Source organism: Lolium perenne, chromosome 5 (assembly GCF_019359855.2).
Source record: "Lolium perenne isolate Kyuss_39 chromosome 5, Kyuss_2.0, whole genome shotgun sequence".
Classification (NCBI taxonomy): domain Eukaryota; kingdom Viridiplantae; phylum Streptophyta; class Magnoliopsida; order Poales; family Poaceae; genus Lolium; species Lolium perenne.
The window spans coordinates 3,831,372-3,854,824 of record NC_067248.2 but is presented as its reverse complement, the minus strand read 5'-3'; the positions used below and the strand labels follow the sequence as shown (position 1 = coordinate 3,854,824).

The 23,453-nt window shown below is 43.7% G+C and overlaps 1 long non-coding RNA gene across 1 annotated transcript; it reads left to right on the top strand.

Annotated features, from left to right (window-relative positions):
* The first annotated feature begins 8,847 nt into the window (after positions 1-8,847).
* Positions 8,848-12,076, top strand: LOC127321762 (uncharacterized). Its single transcript, XR_007864335.2, has 2 exons — positions 8,848-9,509; positions 9,875-12,076. It is a non-coding gene; the product is annotated as an uncharacterized lncRNA (long non-coding RNA).
* The last annotated feature ends 11,377 nt before the right edge of the window (positions 12,077-23,453 follow it).

Below are 23,453 nucleotides of genomic sequence, written 5' to 3'. Positions count from 1 at the left end.
TCTTAAACAACTCCTAAAGGGTGAGCACATTGTGGGACTAACCGGCATTTCTTTTGAGAAAGATCGTGTTTGCAGTGCATGTGTAGCCGGAAAGCAACTCAAGAAGAAACATCCTATCAAGAGTATCGTCACCACATCTAGGCCTTTGGAGCTCCTTCATTTGGATCTCTTTGGGCCATCACATTATGATACTCTTGGTGGGAGCAAGTATGGACTTGTCATTGTTGATGATTACTCAAGATACTCTTGGGTCTTTCTCCTTAAGTCTAAGGACGAGACCCATAGAGAGTTCATCACCTTCGCCAAGAAAGCTCAACGTATGTATGAATCCGAGATCAAGGCGATTAGGACCAACAATGGTACCGAGTTCAAGAACTACACCATGCAAGAGTTTGTTGATGATGAGGGCATCAAGCATGAGTTTTCGGCGACATACACCCCTCAACAAAATGGTGTTGTAGAAAGGAAGAACCGGACTATCATCGAGATGGCAAGAACCATGTTGAGTGAATTCAACTCACCCCACAACTTTTGGGGAGAAGCCATCTCTACGGCCGTCCACTACTCCAACCGGCTCTTCCTCCGTCCTCTCCACAACAAAACTCCATACGAGCTTCTCACCGGTAACAAACCTAATGTCATGTACATTCGTGTCTTTGGATGCAAATGTCTTGTTAAGAACAACAAAGGAAATCTCGGTAAATTTGAAACTAGAACCATAGAGGGTATATTTGTTGGATATGCGGAGAACTCTCACGCCTATAGATACTACAACCGGTCCACTGGGACTATTGAAGTATCTTGTGACGTGGTGTTCTTGGAGGATAATGGCTCCCAAGTGGAGCAAGTTGTTCCATGTGTTGCAGGTAATAATGATGATCCATCTAGTGCCATCAAGCATATGGGCATTGGACACATCCGGCCCATGGAAGTTCATAATGATGATCAAGATGATGGAGTAGATGTATCAAGCACGGCTCAAGTGGATCTTAGCTCAACTCAAGCCGAACCATCAAGTGCAACTCAAGAACCATCCTCTACTCAAGATGAGTCACACTCCGAAGAACAAGAAGAAAATCCTCATTCCACGGAGCAAGACCATGATGATGATCAAGAAACATCCTCAACTCATGATCGAGTACTAGCAAGAGATGAATTCATTGATCATGAAGGAACCATTCGGAAGATTAAGGCCGCTACAAGGGCAAGTGACATGAAAGTAGATCAAGTCCTTGGTAGCATCTCAAGAGGAGTGGTAACTCGTAGACACCATGCATTACTTATCACTTATTGTCAACACCATGCTTTTGTGTCTAGTTTTGAACCACTCAAGGTACATGAAGCCTTGGTTGATCCGGATTGGGTAATTGCCATGCAAGAAGAATTGGAGTGTTTCACTCGTAATGAAGTATGGTCTCTAGTTGAGAGACCCAAGGATCATCGCATCAATGTCATTGGGACCAAATGGGTATTCAAGAACAAGCAAGATGAGAATGGCATTGTCATACGAAACAAAGCAAGGTTAGTGGCGCAAGGGTTTGCCCAAATAGAAGGTATGGACTTTGAGGATACCTTTGCGCCGGTAGCCCGTCTTGAAGCTATTCGTCTTTTACTTGCATTTGCATCTTTCCACAATTTCAAACTATATCAAATGGATGTGAAAAGTGCATTTTTGAATGGTCCCCTAAAAGAAACCGCATATGTGGCTCAACCCCCGGGTTTCGAAGACCCATGCCGACCCAACCACGTGTATTTACTCCATAAGGCACTCTACGGTCTCAAGCAAGCTCCACGTGCTTGGTATGAGTTCCTTAGGGATTTCTTACTACATGATGGGTTTTGCATGGGTACAGTCGATTCCACCCTTTTCACCAAGCGGGTTAAAGGGGGTGGCCTATTTATATGTCAAATATATGTTGATGATATTATCTTTGGTGGAACTAACCCCAATCATAACAAAGCTTTTGAGCTATTGATGACTAGGAAATTTGAGATGTCCATGATGGGAGAGTTGAAGTTCTTCCTAGGCTTCCAAGTGAGGCAACTTGCAAAAGGCACCTTCATCTCTCAAGAAAAGTATGTGAAGGACATGCTCAAGAAATTCAACATGACCAATGCAAGCCCAATGAAGACACCCATGCCCGTAAAGGGGCAACTTGGCTCATGTGACGGTGAGAAGGATGTGGACATAAAGGTATACCGCTCCATGATAGGATCCTTGCTCTACCTTTGTGCCTCTAGGCCGGATATCATGCTAAGTGTAGGGATGTGTGCTCGTTTTCAATCCGCTCCTAAGGAGAGCCATTTAATGGCGGTCAAACGGATTCTAAGATACCTTGTTCTCACTCCTACTCTCGGGCTATGGTATCCAAAGGGGTCAACCTTTGAACTCATTGGCTATTCGGATTCCGATTGGGCCGGTGATAAGGTTGACCGGAAGTCTACCTCCGGGGCTTGCCAATTTCTTGGCCGGTCATTGGTGAGTTGGTCATCCAAGAAACAAAACTCTACCGCTTTATCCACCGCCGAAGCCGAATACATATCCGCGGCATCTTGTTGCACTCAATTGTTATGGATGAAGCAAACCTTGAAAGACTATGGTGTGTCTCTTGGTACGGTGCCTCTTCTTTGTGACAATGAAAGTGCAATTAAGATCGCCAATAACCCGGTTCAACATTGTCGCACCAAACATATTGACATTCGCCATCACTTCCTACGTGATCATGTTGCCAATAAGGATATTGATCTCACTCATGTGGGAACAACCTACCAATTGGCGGATATTTTCACTAAGCCTTTGGATGAAGCCCGGTTTGTTAACTTGAGAAGAGAACTTGGTATTCTTGATCCTAAAAACTTGGATTGATTAACTTCTTGCACTATATTCTTGCATTCATCTTGCTATCTAGCTTAGAGGCATAGCACATATGGGGATAGTCATCTTACCATGTCTTGGTATGATGCATACCTATGTGTGCAACATAAATAGACCCAATGTCATTATATGGACCCAAGCATGTCTCTTCGAGGTCTCATGACATTTGCGCTTTCACATAGGGGGAGTAATCCCCCGCCCCTCATTGAGCCTCAATTACAACTTGATTTGACTATATAAGGCTAAATGATCTTATTGCAAAAACTATTTCAAAATGTTTTATGGTTCTTGATATACTTCGAATCATGCCCATTGTTGCTATTTGTATCTTGTTTGGATTTTCACTCCAATGGGTATGCCTAGAGAACTTTGTGTTTTCCAACCCCATGTCTATGCTCATCTCATCATCATCTATCTATCTATATGTACATGTCATCATCTGAGCATTCATACACATTTACACAAAGAATAGGGGCAAAACGAGGCAAAACGAGGCAAATCGAGCCAAAACTAAAAAAAAAAAAAAAAAACCCTGGCCGGTCTCTGGCCCGGTTGGACCGGCCTCTGCGCCGGACCAGCCGGCGCCAGGCCCGGTCGACAGGGCGCCCGACCGGCCGCGCGGCTGGTTATGTCTTGAGAGAGGATACCCCTTGGGGTCTTCTTCCTCATTATCCCCCATCTCCAAACCTCCATGGCCGCCGCCCTCTCCACCTCCACCACGATCTAGCACCTTCCCACCACAAGAACCCGTCCAAACTCCACCAAACCATAGATCGGGTTCCTTGGAACATCTCCACCGAAGGATTTGATCCCTTTCAAGCTATTTTGGGAGATCTTGGAGTTTTTGGTTTCAAGCCCTCCTAGGTGTTCTTCTTGTTCTCTTGATCAAAAGGAACATGTCTTCGGGTAATTTGTTCTCTCTTTCTCTCTATTCTCTAGTCCTCATCACACATTGAACATCCTTGAGAAGAGTTGAGAAAATTTTTAGGGTTAGGGTTAGGGTTGGTAAGTCCTCATGCCATTAGAGTGTCTCTCAACACAATGCACATACTCCACTCTATTGCTATAGTCTATGTCCAAGTTTATGAGTTTTTGCATGATTTTGTGATCGAAATTCTGGGCAACATCTCACATATTCGACAAATCCGGTCACCAGCCCGGTCAACCGGCCCCTCAACCGGCCGGTCCGGCGTGCGGCCCGGTCAACCGGGCGCCAACCGGCTCGTCCGGTCTGCTGTCCGGTTTGACCGGTCTGTGCGCCGGATCGCCCAGATTTTCGCACAATCTCGTCGAAACACTTGGATATATGCTATGCTTTTTGGTTTCTCTCATTACTGATGACATGTACACTTACCCCACTGCTATCATCGCTCTATTTTCTCATTCACAGATAGTTGGAGTGGAGAAGAACGTGGCAGTCTTGCCAAGAGAGGAAGGCCTACAGGGCCTCCACCTCGACGCCCTAGCGGTCGTGCCCCTCCGGCTACTGGTGGCAGCTCAACTGGGGGACGCACCAAGACAACTGCCCGTAAGAGGAAGGACAAGCATGCTGCCCAAGAGGATGATGAAATGGTGCCATCCTTTAATGTTGGGGTGGCACATCGGCCTGAGTGGCAGGAGTTGAGGAAGGTCAATCCGTATCGCTATGAGCAGCGGACTTACATTGGTGGCGACCAATTCTTCTGGACCAAGACCCAAGCACGCTTTTGGGAAGATTTCTATGACACTCAAGAGTGTATGAAGAATGGGGCTGTTGTGATGCCCAAGGCTATCAACCGTGACGAGCTTACCTTGCATGAAGCCACAAAGTACCGCTTTGTGGTTGAGACCTTGAAGGCTTTGGGACTCTATGACCTTGTATGCCTGAAGCCCGATGATGATCAAGAGGACGGCATCTATTGTCCCATTCTAGTGCGTCAGTTCCATTGCACCGTCTTCTTCCACGACGATGATGATCGCACTATCACTTGGATGACTGGCAAGCAGAAATACTCATGCACCTACACTCAGTTCTGTGAAGCCATGGGTTTTGGTGGTGGCCGTGCTCAAGGGTTCAGAATCCACTCTCGGCCTAAGATGACTCGAGGTGACATCTCCTTTTGCTATCCCCCGGATCCTACAGCTGGGCCTCCCACTATCTCTGGGATGTACTACTCATACCTTGTGCTTGCCAAGCTGTTCCGCGAGAACCTCATCAGCAAGTCTGGGGATACCAGTGAAGTCAGGAACTATCACCTAAATCTGATGTACTACTGCCACCCTAACAGGCTAAGGACGATTGATGGCTGTGATCTTATTCATTGTGAACTACAGCGTTCAGTTATGGGCCGCATGACTCCCAATTATGCTCAGTATGTTCAGCGGCTCATCAATCACATTGTTCCTCCTCCTCTCAACGTATTTGATCAAAAGGTCATCATGGAACCATTCAAGTTTCCCACTCAGGATGGACGTCCGGACGTCCCTTCCATGATGCCTTCTGAGCGTCGTTCCAAGGAACGCCATGATCCTGCAGCTAGCTCGAGCTATTCTAGACGCCCACAGTTTGGTGTCTCTCGGTTCTTCTCCTCCCTGTGGCAGATGTGCAAGAATACTAATGATGTTGCACATCAAAGTCTTGCTATGAACCAAGAGACGAGGAGGCGCCAGAATGAGTTCATGGCTACTCGGAATGTCACTGTTCCTCCTCCTGGCCCTGAGTTGGAGCCCGTTCATGCACCTAACTGGGAGATGCCTCCCATCTCTGATCAGATGTTCCAGAACTTTGATCCCACATGGTCCGGTCTTGGTGGTCGTCCTCCTATGCCTGCACATGCTCCTCCTGCTGCTGATACTGACGAGGGTACCGGTCAAGAGGATGTTGGTGGCGAGAGCTCATACTCCACTGGGCATGAGTTCTACTGATGGGTGCGCTAGTACCTCTCCTTTTTGGTGTTCCGATGCCAAAGGGGGAGAAGAGAGTAGAGTTTCACGGGGTTCTTTGATTACCACAAGCCATGGGTGTTGCTTTATTTGATTCTTATATGGCTTGTGCTTATTTGCTTTTATCATTCCAAGAACCATTTGCTATTAGTGTATGGACATGTATCTCTATGCCTAAACTCTATTATGTGTGCTACTCTATGTTAGGATGATTATGTGTGTTATGCTATATATCTTGATATGTACATCTCCATACCATGCTTGTTTCCTAAAGATATTGGGGGAGCTTCTCATGTTCCACAAAAGTTGCACTTTGCATTCAAACGCAAATTCTCCAAGTGCACACTTTATGGGGGAGCTATCTCAATATCTTATATGGAATCAAGGTTTAGAGCTTATCATAATATCTATATGTGACTCTAGCTCGGTTTGTCATCGTATACCAAAAAGGGGGAGATTGTAAGGGTATTTTACCCTTAGCCATTATTTTGGTAACAATGACACCGTGCTAGAGTATTTGTCCTAATACGGTTATAAGGATTATCTCAGGTATTAGGCAAAGAGGCATAAATGGTGTATCAAGGGAACAAGAAGGCTAAAGGAGACCCCCCACTTCAACAACAATCAAAAGGGGGTCTACAGGAGAAATCCGGTCTGCCGCCCGGTCCAACCGGCCTACCGACCGGACGGGCCGGCGTGCCGTCCGGTTGACCGGGCGCCAACCGGGCGCCAAACGGTGCGCTGGACAAGGTCCGGTCGACCGGCCTCCCAACCGGCGGGCCCGGCGTGTGGCCCGGTTGACCGGGCGCCAACCGGGCGCCAACCGGGCGCCCAACTGTGCGCCGGACAAGGTCCGGTCAACCGGCCTCCCAACCGGCGGGCCCGGCGTGTGGCCCGGTTGACCGGGCGCCAACCGGGCGCCAACCGGGCGTGCTTCTGGAAGACGCAAAATGGCGTCCGGCCTGTGGTCCGGTCCGACCGGCCCCTGCACCGAGCTGGCCGGTCGGTGGTCCGGTTGACCGGGTTTGTCGAGAGAAAAGCTGAGGTGGCAAGTGACCAACGGCCATATTTCGAAGAACACTATAAATAGCCCTTCTCCTACCTCTGAACAGTTAGGCACTACACTACAAGCTATTCTTGAGCTCCCTCTCACATACTCCATTGCTAGAAACACCAAAAGCCTCAGATCTCCCTCCTCCTCCACCCAAACTCAAATCCCTCCGGGGAAACGATAGAGGAGGACCCGATCTACCGTTCTACCAAGCCAAATCTCATTCCCCCTTGTATTCATTGAGATCTTGCTTCCTAGGGTTCCTTGGAAACCCTAGGTGGGCAAGAGAGGTCCGGAAGCTTCCGGATTGTGGATTTGCTCCTGACAAGATTGTGAAGGTTTGGAGGCTACCTCAAAGTCTACCACAAGTGAGTGAGCTATTCCTTCGTGGGATAGGCTCCGGAGAATAGGGTGAGCCTTCGTGGCGTGGGGAATCCTTCGTGGGACCTCCACCCCTCCAAACGTGACGTACCTTCTTGCAAAGGAAGGGAACACGGGAATAAACCCTCGTCTCCGCGTGCTATCGGTTATCTCTAACCGAACTCTTTACTTGTGATATAACTGCCTGTGAGAGCCTTCGTGCTTGAGTTACTTGTATCCTCATATAGGTTGCTTCACTTAGTTTGCATTAGGCTCATCGTTATATTCCGCAAAGCCTAATATTGCAAAGAAAGAATTAAAATTTGTAGAAACCTATTCACCCCCCCCCTCTAGGTTTACCATCTCTGAACTTTCACGGACGCCCCTTGCGACTTGCAGGTTCCAAAACGATTCAATTGTTGAGGTACAATTCCGACTGTGCATAACCGAACTGAAACCGAAAACCGAACCGAAAAAACCTAACAGTAACCAAATTATGGTTTTTTAAGTTTTCAGTTAGGTTACAGTTAGCAAAATAGCTAACCATATGCCAAACAGTTAACCGAACAAAACCGAATAGCACATCCACGGATGAATTTTTCTTCCCTGGCCCAGCTGAACTCGCAATCTACTTTTATATAATCTTTGAATTTGAAGGTACATAGAGGATACATTCCAGCGTGATGTTTTAGGCATGCACGTTTTTGCTATTTTGGTCACTGGTCGTGAGTTCGACTTCCAATCTTGGCGAAAATTTTATTTTGGTCGCACTTTTTTCTTATTTTTGTGTCTTTCTCATGCAAGACAGTTCGTTCAATCATAAAAATAAAAGAATATGAATTATATATCAATATAATTTATGTGCTATTCAAAAATTTGCGTCAACTTTGGTTAGTTTGGTTATTACCAAAACCGAACCGATATTTTGTGGTTATTACCGAAACCGTACCATATTTTTATACGAAACCGTATTTACCGAAGTACAGAAACACCGTATTTACTTAAAAACCATATTAACCGAACCGAATTAACCAAATTAACCGAACGCGCAGCCGGAGGTACAATCATGGAAAAAAATAGCGCGCTATTTCGACGCTAATAGCACGCTTTAGCATTTTTAAACAGCCCACGCTACATCATTCTGGCGCTATAACATGCTAATAGCGTATTTTTTGGCCGACGCTATTTTGTCATAGCGCGTTAGGGCCCTTATTGTTGTTCCGAAATTCAGAAAGACCTTATTGTTGTTTACTTGTTTATGTGATGATTTTTCAGATACATAGATGCATTTGGTCTCTGTAGCTGCAAGTTGCAAACAACCTCTTGAGGTACAGCCGTTCAGCTTTGATCTTGCTTTTCCAGTGCATCATATCCAGTGAATCGTCGGAAAATCTTTATTTGTTTCTGTGGAAAGATAAGGATTTGTTCATTGATGCCGACAACTTTTAGTGATTCAGGCTTCTTGGGGAACTCATATGGTCCATTTTATTACTAGAGGATCTCCTTGGAAATTAGTGGCGACACTCTTGGTACATGATAATCTGTCTGACAACCAATTTGGTTATTATTAATTGTCTTACTACTAAAAGAATTGCCAGTGAGTCTGTCTTTTGGTTAAGAAATTTGTGGTTTATGTATTCAAAATTATTATGGGAGGTTGCACTAGCTAGCTTTCCTTAGAAAACAGAGTGTTTGTCACTCCCTTCAAAAGGTGAGGTGCATTCTTTATTTTTAAAATAAGAGCCCTCTGTTGTAGGACGGGTTTATGCTCAATCAACCCATCAAATGGGTCTACAATTTTGGAACCTCAAATTAAAATTCTCAAGATGGGAATACACTAATATTGCTATGAACAATGCTAAATATGTAATGTCTTGATTTCTTGTCTGGAACTGTATTGAGCTGTCTATGTTGGCCTAACAACTTCAGTGGAGGTTAATTGAATTTTTGGATCTTGAGTTTATGTAGAAATCTGATTTGGCCAAATTAAAATCATGTTAACTAGGCGGTGCAGGTTTGTTTGGTGTACTCATAAGAATTATTTGATTTTAAGTGCCCGATGGCAATCACATGTTGTCAATTAAAATTCCAGTTATTTTTAACATACACTCATTACTGACTTCCTTTAATTATTGGGCTTTAGCTGTGTTTTAGGAAACAGAAATAATTTAACAAGTGTACAACATTGGCAGCCCTTGAAGATGATAGGAGGAAACATAAGCAAACAGGGAGCGGCTGCAAAATACAGAGCTTAATGGAGAGATAGTTGAAGCAAGAGGATAGCAATGCTGAACTGACAAGGTGAGTATTTTCTTCCAATCTTCCAGAATCCATATGCTCTGTTTCTGCACCAATGAACCTATACATATTTTTAGTTTTTGCGAAGAGCAGTTGTGGTGTCGCTGCCAATAGGTGCCACAAGTATGAGTACACACTTCTAAAATTTGCCATTTTCTCCATCTGCATAGATGATTTCCCCTGACTGTACTGATGTTTAAGCAATAGTAATGTGTATTCGTTTTTCTACCAGATTGTACCTAACAAGCTCTTTATAAGCATAAAGATAGTCTTCCTACCGTAAAGATATTGGTTGAATCCCCATGACACTACAGTGTATTGGAAACATAGCTTGTCGGATTTTTTTTGATTACTTTAAATTTTCTCAGGTTATTGCTTCCAGCATAAGCTGGGAAGAGGAAGCCATGACAAGGTGCAGCAGTTCATGGTCATAACTGGCGCAAGGTATAATTATCTTTAATATGTGGACTGGGATGTGGTGATGACATAGCTAAGCAGTCAGTTGGTAACTAGCAAAGAACTTTGCAATACAATACAGTAATATCAGTGTTGAACTTATTGAATCTATCGTTTGGGCTCATATACTGCAAAACAACTGAGAACTGGAAGTCTTGAAGTGCATCTGAGTTACTGTTTTTAAGGACCTAGGAGTCAAAAATACTGCCCAGGAATATGAATTAACTTGTTCCACCAAATGCCTAGACAACATTTGCTAATACATCGTTGGATGTCAACATAAAAGAGTACTTAGGAGCCCTACCAAATTCTAGAAGGAGTCCAGTTGTCACAATTTTATTTTCTTCCTTAGAACAGCAAGTGATTGTGTTATCTGATGAGATGCAGCGAGACGGTTGCCCTTCAGGCTAGCGATTGGCACTTGGAAGAAGCCCAAAGAAATAAAATATATGCCACAATTCAACATTGAATACAATGTTTTTAGTATTATATTTTTTGCTGGCATTTGTTTTTACATGTTTGGGAAATCTTCTTTCCTTCAAATTTTTGTTTCTTTCTATTTTATCTTCTTTCATTGAATGGGTTGCCAAGTGTGCAAAACTGCACCAAATTCATCATAAAACTACTTTAGGCAACTGGTGAGCCCTGGCAACATCAGTGCATGAGCATGCCGATGATCACAACGTCCCGCAATTTCGCGCGTCCACATGTAATGTGAAAACCCCAGACCATCTGATCTCCCTTTCTTCCTTCAGACCTGAGCGACCGCCATGGGAAAGCTTAACAGTTGAACTTTCTGAAACATTAGTTTCCTATTTGGCCTACCCATTATGATATATATTTGAATGTTAGCTTATGTTATCCGTCCATATTTTTTAATTCTCTTTGCCATATAATAGAAGTACATTCAGATTTTATAGATCATATTTACATCACCAATGTGGTTCTCGTCTACCATCCACAGGCAAGACACTTAATATAGCTGGTTGATAGGATTCTTGAATATCTAGATCAATTGTGTTGAGTTAGCGAGTGCATTTCCATGTAAAGAATTTACTGGCATAACTCCTGAGTGCCTTTTGTTCTTCTTAGCAATATCGACAATGTATAGTTTCGAGTACCCATTTCACTGTAAGGGTGTCACTTCCTAAGTTCTCTTCTTTGTCCTGCTTTTAAGTTCACAGAAAAGACAACATCTTTCTTAGGAATTTCAACAAGATGTCAGCGCCCACTAGCCGAGGGAGAATACTGGCATCTCCTCCAGCCCTTTAGGTTGATATTGTTACATGAGTTGCATGCTTATGTGTTTTCCTAATTCTATTTCTTGATCTTTGATCTGACCAGTATGCAATGTAACATGCACTTATGCTAACTCACTACTAATTACCCTAGATGAAATAATAAGTTGAAACTGATCTATATTTTCTGGAATATAGAGAAACTATATTGCAACCTGATCTTACATAATTATTTGAACAGTAGGCATGTTAAGGATGTCAAACTGATTTGTTACCATCAATGTCAAACTGTTTATACTAGCATAAGTCTAGACGTATTTTCCGTTTTTTTCTGGCCTCTGATACTAATTTAAATTGTGATCTTACATCAAGCTGCCCTGCAGATGTATGTAGAACGCAATATTAACATAGATGTAAAATTGTTCATATGGGCATCATTATAGCATTGGTCCATTCTTCTATTTTCATGCCTCTGATACTAATTTCAGGTACAATTTTGAGATCGGTGTTAAAGAAAATATGTAGCATACAGGGCATCTCGGAGGACGGCACGGCCATTGCAGACCTATGGGGGTCGGTGTTGGCCTCAGAGAGGCTCAATGGCATTCGTCCGGAGAGCTGCATCCTGCCGGTGTTGTGGCCGGGGAGCCGAGGATGATATCGTGTATATATATTGGGTGGGGTTCCCATGTAAGTCTTCTGGCCCCTCCAAAACTGGATTCTTCTAAAATGTTGTTTGGATCTAGGAGTTAGTCTGTCGGTGAGTGGCTCGGTCTAGAGCTGCTTAAAGTCTCAATCTCGCTGTTTGAAAGAAAGATATGTGAGGCTCTGGTGGCAGTCATATACCATTTTTTCTGTGAAATTTATGATAGTTAATGGGTTATGATTTGGTTTCCGGTGCTTTCCTACGCGATGATGATAATGTTTTGAGCAACATCATCACTGGTGAAAGCATGCCCACTTTGCCCCAAAATTTCAGAATACTTCTATTTTTTTATCGCCCTCAATTATTTATATCCCCTTCACGTTGGTTCAGTAAGTTTGAGATAGACTATTCCAGTACCATTTTCATTGTTGCACGCTTGCACTCTGAGAAATATTTGTGAGTTCATTATTTGGTAATTCAAACATGAAGTTCAGGCTCAAAACTTATTTGCGGAATCAATTGGTTGATATGTAATCGTTGCTACACGAAGATGATTAATAATATAATCTCTGGAATAACCGGTGATGTTTTTGTTCAATATAGTAAACTTAGTAATGAAGTGAATTCTCACGCCTTGAATCCCAGTGCCAGAGACGCAATTCTGCTTAAATCCCTTACACTGTACTAATTGTGTGAGTGACAATCGCGTTGGTGTTTAGGGGTGATGGAGCTGCTGGAGTTGTTTGCGAGCAATGGACCCCTGTAGTTATACCACGTTGTGTCAGAATGAAATATAGGAGCCACTTATTCACCTAGTACTTCATATTGCTCTACAAGATTTCATGCTTTCAATGGTATGCATCTTTGACAGTCTTTTCAATGTAGGAGTTCCTCGTGAAAAGGCATTGCAACATTGTCCTCCGGAAGGACATGATCAAGGCGGATGATGACACTATCGTCTTCCTGCGCCATATGGTCCGCTAGATCGTGCGCTGGGTGCGATCTCGTTGTTCCGGGTGTACCTGGAGCTTGAGAACCTCTTGGCCTGTATACCTGCCCTTGTTGACCGCATTATCGCTTGGCTGTGCTCACTCGATAACATGGACGACCACTCCACGCCAGTGACCATCACCTCCTCGCTAGGTTCGATGCTTGTACGGCTAACCCGAGCGTGGACGCCAAGATCATCTGGGTCACCTTCACATACTGATCCCTGGACGGTGTCATCAACATCTCTCAGTTGCGCCCAGCTGCAAGCATCACGCCACCAACCGGGTCCTGGTGCACCTCGAATAGGTGGACAACTACAATGGCGCCCCACCCAAACTGCTTGGCCACCCTATGTCCCCTATTTACCACCAAAGGATACCTTCCCCTAGGTATTAGGCGCGGTTGTCGATGCCCCTGCCGCTCCGGCTGCCAGAGCCATATCAAGGAGTTTGACTCCCGCGGCGACGGTCAAGCCGCTCCAAGCATCCTGGGTGTCGAGGTTTTGATTCCTGACACCATATTTGTAGGTTTAAGGGCTTGTGATGACGAACCGATGGTCTAACAACGTCATGGCACGCAAGATTTATACATGTTCAGGACCGGATGATGTGGTAACAATTCTACGTCTTGTGTCAGACTATATTATGAAGAATGTGTGAGGTTGTCATGTGTTACAAATGGTGGTCTTCCGGCTAGGGTGGATGATGGCTAGTAGTCTAACCGGCATGTAGAGTCTATATTTCGGGTAGGATACAACTCCGGGTAGAATGAAACTAGTAGGTATGCTTCAAGAGCCTAAAGATGAACTACCTATCAACTACTACTATAACTGTAGTGAGCTCCCTAGAGCATTCCGGTGGGTGGATGCGTTAATGGGATGGAAATGATGTGTCTTGACCATGAGGGGATTGGAATTGGGTGCTAGATGGAGTGTTGAATGAAGTCATTTCCTCCGTGCGCTGCTCCTTTTGTACCCTCGGCCATAAACATTGCGGCATGGCCGAGAGGATACCGCCATAGTCAAGGTGACATGGTGGTGCCGAGCTTCTTTACCGCTACTCTTGAGCTTCTTGGCCTCTACTGACCATCTCCTTGCACGCCACTCCGTCTTCTTATCACTGGCCCGTCGGGAGCCCCTCTAGTGTAGCGGAGGTCATCGTCGACTTCCAAGCCCTCGGAGATGACTCTGCCGACCGGAGGGTTGGGATGTGACCGGGTGAGGGGTCATGCCTCGTTAGGCTAACTAGGGACATGCCCGGGGTGGTTGGATGTCTGGTCCCATCAGCCAGACGAGTGTCAAGCCTGATGACGCTGATGTTGACTTCTATGGTGTGGTCCCATGTTGGTCCATTAGCCGGATGGTTCGTCTAACCAGCTATTTGGAGGATGGTCTGCTATATTACGACGGGCGGGTATCGGCTTGGTACTGTGATGCTTAAGTCTAGTTTAGCCCTAGCTAGTGGGTTCAAGTTTACCCATCTCTGGATTCCCGGTTACCCATGACCCTGTTACCAAGTGATACGTCCAATTTGCATCACTATTCTATATCATAATTTGCTGTTATTCATTGATATATTTCATATTTAAAGGTGATACTTATGTTATTCCATCTATTTTTGCATGTTTGATGATTATTGGAGAATTAACCACCGGAGCCAGGAAACTGCTTGAAAAAGGACCATCAAGGCACCATATTTCTGAAGACCAACAATTCTCAACAAAGATACAGAAAATCATATTTTTCCAGATGACGGAGAAAGCCAGGAGGGGAAGCCGAGATGGGCCAGGGGGGCTCCAAACCACCCCTAGGCGCGGGCCCACCTCAAGCCGCGCCTAGGCATGGTGTGGTCGCCCTGGCCCACTTCTGACGATGCCCCCTCGTGTATTTTAACCCCTCGAGAGACCTAAGGTCAGGGGTATGACGAGAGAAATATTCCGCCGCCGCTACGGGGCAGAGAACGAGAGAGTGAGAAAAGCTCTCCGGCAGGCAGAATTCTGCCGGGGAAATTCCTTCCCGGAGAGCGGAGATTGTCGCCATCATCACCGCCATCAAGCTGGACTTCATGGGGATCATCATCACCATCATCTCCACCACTAGCACCATCATCACCGCCATTTCCACGCCGTCCCGCTGTAACATCTTGGCTTGATATTTGTCTAGTTCATAGGGAAAACTTTCCCGGTGTTGATTACTCCTTGTAGTTGATGCTATTGAGTGAAACCATTGAATTAAGTTTATGTCCAGATTGTTATTCATCATTATATCACCTCTGATTATGATCCATATGATGTCTCGTGAGTAGTTCGTTTAGTTCTTGAGGACATGGGAGAAGTCTTGATGTTAGTAGTGGAATTATGTTGAGTAATATGCAATGATTTGATATTTAAGTTGTGGTGCTATTCTTCTAGTGGTGTCATGTGAACGTCGACTACATGATACTTCACCTTTATGGGCCTAGGTAAATGCATTGTGTATTTGGCTACTAATTGTGGGGTGGCGGGAGCGACAGAAACCCAAACCCCCATTAGGAAGCGGTGCACAAGGGAGTGTAGGATCTCAAAGTTTAAGGTTGTGGTTAGATTTATCTTAATTACTTTCTTGTAGTTGCGGATGCTTGCAAGAGTTATAATCACAAGTATGTATTAGTACAAGTATGGGGTAGTGCATTAGAATATGCTCACCCACACAACACTTACCAAACCATTGAATATTATTTAACTATGTGAAGCGAAAGCACTTGACGTAATTCCCGTGTGTCCTCAGGAATGTTTGTTCATCATAAGTAAAACAACCGGCTTGTCCTTTGCTCTGAAAAGGATTGGGCCACTCGCTGCAATTATTATTACTGCATTTTATTTACTCATACTTTATTTATCTGCAATACCAAATACCTCTGCAGACCCATTTGCTAGTGTTTACAGTGAATCCTCGATCAAAACTGCTCGTCAACACCTTCTGCTCCTCGTTGGGTTCGACACTCTTATTTATCGAAAGTACTACGATACACCCCCTATACTTGTGGGTTATCAAGACTATTTTATGGCGCCGTTGCCGGGGAGTGAAGCGCTATTAAAGAGTTGAATTGGTAAAGGTAACTTTTACTGTAAGTGTTGTTTTTTTTATTATTATTTCTATCTGCTACTGCTTTATTTTATTATGGAGGCGTCTCCGTTTGACTCTCTATTTGGAATTACTACTACCACTGTTACGGTAGTAGATGAACCGCCGCATGCTCAATTGGATCCTTTTAAAATACCTATGAAAATTGTTGAACGTGTTATGAATAACTGTTATTTTGGATATGGAACTGTCCATCCGGGTGATCATTTACTCTTTATACATGAATTATGCGAGTTGTTCAAGCGTGCATGTATCTCAATGGACCAAGTTAAGAGGAAATTATTCTCTTTATCACTCAAGGGAAGAGCTACGGAATGGTATAAGATGCTGAAGAATGGTCGATCTATTGGATGTGAGGAAATTGTACCTCTCTTTTATTCCAAATTCTATCCTCCAAGTGAGATTCATAAAGATCGGAATCAAATATATAATTTCTGGCCTCAAGATGGAGAGAGTATTGCCCAAGAATGGGGGAGATTGAAGTCACTAATGCTCAAATGCCCCATTCATGAGCTCCCCGGTAATATTGTTATTAATAACTTCTATGCCAGGCTTTCTCTTCATGATAAAGATTTATTGGATGCTTATTGTTCTAGATCATTTACACGTATGAAGGAAGAAGCTAAACGGGATCTTCTCGATCGCATTCAGGAAAATACTGAAGGATGGGAGAATGATAAAGGAAGAAAGTCAGGTATTAATTATGATTATGAATGTATTGAATCTTTTATGCAAACTGATGACTATCGTAATACTAGTGTTGTTTATGGTCTTGATTCTCAAATTCTTGCTAATTGTTTTTAAGGCTTTTGCCTTTTATCTTGATGTTCCCAAAAAGGAGTGGAACAAGTATCATGCACCTTATAAAGATATTGTTGATTGTATTCCTGATAGAAATATTGAAGTTTGTACTACTGATCGTGTTTTGCCTGAACCTTATATTGAGAAAATACCTTTCCCTGCCAAGGTAAAGGAACATTCTATTGTAACTAGTGTCGTTAATAAAAGTAAAAAAGAAAGCTATAGAACCTGACGAACAAATAACTATTCAACCTGCGGTAGCAATAGTAAAGGACTTGGTTACTAAAAATGTAGAAGATGGACATATTATTTTCTGTGAAGATGCTTCTAATATTGTTTCACATCCTAATAAATCCAAAAAAAACTAGTGTTCCTGTGCTTTCTGTCAGAATAGGTGATCATTTCTATTATGGTTTATGTGATATTGGTGCAAGTTCTAGTGCTATTCCATATGAGCTTTACAGGAAAATTATGCATGACATTGGTTCTTGTGAACTTGAAGAAATTGATGTGGTTATTCAGCTTGCTAATAGAGAGACCATCTCTCCAATTGGTTTTGTTAGAAATGTGGAAGTTTTATGTGGTAAGATTAAATATCCTGCTGATTTTCTAGTACTTGGTTCAGCTGCTAGTAAGACTTGTCCTATAATTTTTGGTAGACCTTTCTTGAATACTTGTGGTGCTATTATAGATTGCAAGAAGGAGAAAATTCTTACTAAATTTGATGGAGAGTTTTATGATTTTAATTTTTCTAAGTTGCTAAAGCTCCTTATAAAAATGAACTGCCTAATGAAGATTTTATAGTTGAACAACTTGCTTCTGTTGCTGTTGCTCTATGCTTTGCAGCAATTTATGGAGGATCATGAAAGTGAGGTCTTTAGGGAGGAAGTGAATGAAATTGATGAGATTTTTCTTCGTCAACCGGAGATGCTTAAGCTCGATTTACCTGTGGAAGACTTGGGTACCACACTACCACCCAAAGAGGATCCTGTTTTTGATTTAAAACCTTTACCTGATGATCTTAAATATGCTTATATTGATGATAAGAAAATATATCCTGTTATTATTAGTTCTAAACTTTCAGTACAAGAAGAGGAAATATTATTGGGAGTATTGAAGAAGCACCGAGGAGCTATGGGATATACACTTGATGATTTGAAGGGGATTTCTCCTACTATATGTCAGCATGCTATTAATATGGAACCTGATGCAAAGCCAGTTGTTGAACATCAACGCCGTTTAATTCCGAAGATGAAGGATGTGGTAAGAAATGAGGTATTAAAACTCCTTGATGCTGGCATTATTTATCCTATTGCTGATAGTAGATGGGTTGGTCCTGTGCATTATGTCCCTAAGAAAGGAGGAATTACTGTTGTACCTAATGAGAATAATGAACTTATTCTTCAAAGAGTAGTAGTTGGATATAGGATGTGCATTGATTTTAGAAAATTTAACAAAGTTACTAAGAAAGAGCATTATCCTTTACCTTTTATTGATCAAATGTTAGAAAGGTTGTCTAAGAAAACTCATTTTTGTTTCCCTGATGGTTATTCTGGGTTTTCTCAAATTGCTGTTAAAAAGCAAGATCAAGAGAAAACTAATTTTACTTGTCCTTATGGAACTTATGCTTATAGATGTTGGAGATATGCCCAAGAGGCAATAATAAAGTGGTTATTATATATCTTTATGTTTATGATAAATGTTTGCATACCATGCTATAATTGTATTAACCGAAACATTGATACATGTGTGTTATGGAAACAACAAGGAGTCCCTAGTAAGCCTCTTGTATAACTAGCTTGTTGATTAATAGATGATCATAGTTTCATGATCATGAACATTGGATGTTATTAATAACAAGGTTATGTCATTAGATGAATGATATAATGGACACACCCAAATTAAGCGTAGCATAAGATCACGTCATTAAGTTCATTTGCTATAAGCTTTCGATACATAGTTACCTAGTCCTTCGACCATGAGATCATATAAATCACTTATGCCGGAAGGGTACTTTGATTACATCAAACGCCAATGCGTAAATGGGTGGTTATAAAGGTGGGATTAGGTATTCGGAAAGTATGAGTTGAGGCATATGGATCAACAGTGGGATTTGTCCATCCCGATGACGGATAGATATACTCTGGGCCCTCTCGGTGGAATGTCGTCTAATTAGCTTGCAAGCATATGAATGGTTCATAAGAGATGACATATCACGGTATGAGTAAAGAGTACTTGTCAGGAGACGAGGTTGAACGAGGTATAGAGATACCGATGATCAAACCTCGGACAAGTAAAATATCGCGTGACAAAGGGAATCGGTATCGTATGTAAATGGTTCAATCGATCACTAAGTTATCGTTGAATATGTGGGAGCCATTATGGATCTCCAGATCCCGCTATTGGTTATTGGTCGGAGAAGAGTCTCGACTATGTCTGCATAGTTCACGAACCGTAGGGTGACACACTTAAGGTTTGATGTCGTTTAAGTAGATATGGAATATGGAATGGAGTTCGAAGTTTTGTTCGGAGTCTCGGATAGGATCCAGGACATCACGAGGAGGTCCGGAATGGTCCGGAGAATAAGATTCATATATAGGAAGTCATATTCCAAGTTTGGAAATGATCCGGTGCATTTATGGAAGGTTCTAGAAGGTTCTAGAAAAGTCCGGAAGAAATCACCATGGAAAGTGGAGTCCCGGAGGGACTCCACCTTGCATGGCCGGCCAAACCCTAAGGGGGAGGAGTCCCAGGTGGGCTCCACCTAGGTGGCCGGCCAACCCCCCCAAGGAAGGGGTGGGAGTCCCACCTTGAGTAGGATTCCCCCCTTGGGTAGGTTTTGTCCCTTTGGTAGGTTTTGGTTTCGGGTCTTATTCGAAGACTTGGATACCAACATGATAAGGCACCACCTACCTATGCTAGTATTGGCATAGCATTTGAGCCAAAAGTACATTCACGTTGTAGCCAACGTTGCATGAAGAAGGTGCATGGATTCTACGGCCAGGAGTCGCACGTATACATGCATCTAACAAATGATCAGATATTTAGAGGAAGGTGTATTAGAAAATATTTCCGGTTTCTTTTCTTGCCACGTAAGGAGAAGGTAGCAGAAAGGAGATATTTATGGTGCAGATTTCTTTCTTTGAAGGCAGCGGGATGGGGTCCACCTGCATGCACGTTATTTTGTACTAGTCGGTTCTCCTATTTCCATATAGAGTCCAGTTTGTTACGTAAGTATTTTTCTGGTTTTCCAAGTCTAGTCAGGTCGGCTGTTATATAAAGCCGGGTCGGTCATTGTATTCTGAAGGTTATGTTTAAGTTTATGAACACGATGTGTTTTTCAGGGTGATTTCCCTAGTATCGAGTTTTGAGGGAGCTGTCTAAAAACCTCCGTGATTGCGATTTCTTTATTGAAGTTGTTGCTGATCGTGGTGTTGAATTGTTTCTGCGCAACGTTTGGTTTTGTTCTAGATTTGCACGATTGGATCTTGATCTAGTTGGGTATTTCTGCTATCTGTTGATCGCCGTGAAAGATTGGGCCAAAAACCCTATTGGATCACGTTGATCCGTATCATCTTGGTATCAGATTTGTCGGGTTTCTCACGGCGATTCTTTGCTGAGATCTCTCTGCTGAGTTTGTTTTGCTGCCGGGGCTACGGCCGTGACACCGGTGATTTGGAGTTGTGTTCTGCTAACGGTTTGTCGCTGGGATCACGTCTGTTCGTTTGGCCGTGGAGAAGCTGCACCTGCGCCGCCAAGGTATCTGCTGCAGAGATCCTGTCGCCGCCGAGGTTCTACTGCCAATCCGGATCTATCGTGAGGTACTATTGATTCGATCTTGCTGGGCTGCGTAACATACTTCAGAGTTTTGTTTTTGCGGGCCATCAAAGGGAAGGATTGAAGGACTACTAGGAGCTTTGGGGCTGTACGTTTCCATTACCAAGTGATCGTGGTGTTGGGCAGCCTAGGAGAGAGAAAACGGGAAGAGGAGATTTCACGTGGAGTGGCTGGAGTCTGCTTGATACCCGAGTACTCTTTCTGTTCTGATCCAACCTTTCTCTGCCGCTGCAGTACTCGACACTACTAGTCTACTGCTTGACGGCGACATGTAAGGTTTCTGTTGTTTTGTTCTGGTCTTGGCGCGAGTTTTTGCTGAAGTCTGATATTTGCTACTGACCGACCGCTGAAATTTTACTGCTGGAGTTTGATAGTCTGCTGCACTCGGTTTTCATGTTATGGAGAAGAATGCAGTATTATCGTACTGGTTTCAGCGACAAGAAGAGGGGCATTCTGAAAATCTGTTCCACTCTCGTGTGAAAGTGGAAGAACGGGCATGTGCGTTGACGATCGATCATATGAGTTTAATCAACGCTGCCAGTCTTGAGATGGTGGAGAAGCTTGACCTGCCGATGACACTCCATCCGCAACCCTACTTGTTGCGTTTGGGTAATGACGAGCTCACCATCACTCACCAAACAATGATCCAATGTCTGTTGGGGCCCTTATCTTACGAGGTTTGGTGCGATGTGATTCCACTGCATATGGTTTCATGTCATTTGGTTTTCGGAAGGCCATGGAACAAGGAGCAAGGTGCAGTATACTCGATGGATAGCCATTATAATTATTCTCGATACACTGTGACCTGCGGGGAAAAGGAATACCATCTGCGGTCTATGGACACCATGACGTACAAGACCTGGAGAGAAGATAGACTGCAGAAAAAGAAAGATCACGAGAGAGCCATGAAGGAGGCCGAAGCAAAAAACAAAGAGGAAAAAGAGAAGAAGAAGCAGGAAGCTGAAGCAAAATTCAGAGCACATGAAGAGGCAAAGAAGAGGGAAGCTGATAAAGCAGCACTTTTCTCCACGCTTGTTTCATCTACTGAAGAAGAAGCCGACGCTGCTGCTGCACCTTTTGACCAACCAGTCCAATTTCCCCATGATTGTTTGCAGATTGACTTGAAACCGAGGACGGTTTCCTTTAAAGAAGGGGAGGATGATAAGGCACCACCTACCTATGCTAGTATTGGCATAGCATTTGAGCCAAAAGTACATTCACGTTGTAGCCAACGTTGCATGAAGAAGGTGCATGGATTCTACGGCCAGGAGTCGCACGTATACATGCATCTAACAAATGATCAGATATTTAGAGGAAGGTGTATTAGAAAATATTTCCGGTTTCTTTTCTTGCCACGTAAGGAGAAGGTAGCAGAAAGGAGATATTTATGGTGCAGATTTCTTTCTTTGAAGGCAGCGGGATGGGGTCCACCTGCATGCACGTTATTTTGTACTAGTCGGTTCTCCTATTTCCATATAGAGTCCAGTTTGTTACGTAAGTATTTTTCTGGTTTTCCAAGTCTAGTCAGGTCGGCTGTTATATAAAGCCGGGTCGGTCATTGTATTCTGAAGGTTATGTTTAAGTTTATGAACACGATGTGTTTTTCAGGGTGATTTCCCTAGTATCGAGTTTTGAGGGAGCTGTCTAAAAACCTCCGTGATTGCGATTTCTTTATTGAAGTTGTTGCTGATCGTGGTGTTGAATTGTTTCTGCGCAACGTTTGGTTTTGTTCTAGATTTGCACGATTGGATCTTGATCTAGTTGGGTATTTCTGCTATCTGTTGATCGCCGTGAAAGATTGGGCCAAAAACCCTATTGGATCACGTTGATCCGTATCACAACACTTGGGGATTTCCACCTATATAATGAGGAGCAAGGGGAGGGGGCCGGCCACACAAAAGCCATCTTGGCCGCAGCCCCAAGTGGCGCCCAAGACCCCCCCCTCTCTCCCAAACCCTAGCCCCTCTCCTCCTCCACCTCTCCCGCATACGCTTGGCGAAGCCCTGCAGGAGATCTCCACCGCCACCGACACCACGCCGTCGTGCTTTCGGGATTCCGAGGAGGATCTACTACTTCCGCTGCCCGCTGGAACGGGGAGGAGGACGTCGTCATCAACACCGTACGTGTGACCGAGTACGGAGGTGCTGCCCGATTGTGGCACCGTCAAGATCTTCTACGCGCTTTTGCAAGCGGCAAGTGATCGACTACATCCACCACGAGATCTAATCTCGTTAGGCTTTGGAAATCTTCGAGGGTTAGTCTCATGATCTTCTCGTTGCTACCGTCTACTAGATTAGATCTTGGCTTGTGTTTTCGTTCTTGCGATAGGAAAATTTTTGTTTTCTATGCTACGAATCCCAACAGTGGTATCAGAGCTGTGTCTATGCATAGATTGGTTGCACGAGTAGAACACAATGGTTTTGTGGGCGTTGATGCTTTTGTTGTCTTTAGTTCGTGTACTTTGCATCTTGCGGGATGGTGGGATGAAGCGGCTCGGGCTAACTTTACATGACCGCGTTCATGAGATTTGCTCCACGCTTGACATGCAACTTGGATTGCATAAGTGGCTTTGCGGGTGTCTGTCTCTCCCACCATAGTGAAGATTGGTTCTACTCTTTCTATTGACAACATTAGTATCACCGTTGTGGTTCATGTTCGTAGGTAGATTGGATCATACCCGAAAACCCTAAACCACGTAAAATATGCAAACCAAATTAGAGGCGTCTAACTTGTTTTTGCAGGGTTTGGTGATGTGATATGGCCATGATGTGATGATGAATATGTATGAGATGATCATTATTGTATTGTGGCAATCGGCAGGAGCCTTATGGTTGTCTTTAAATTTCATGTTGAAGTAT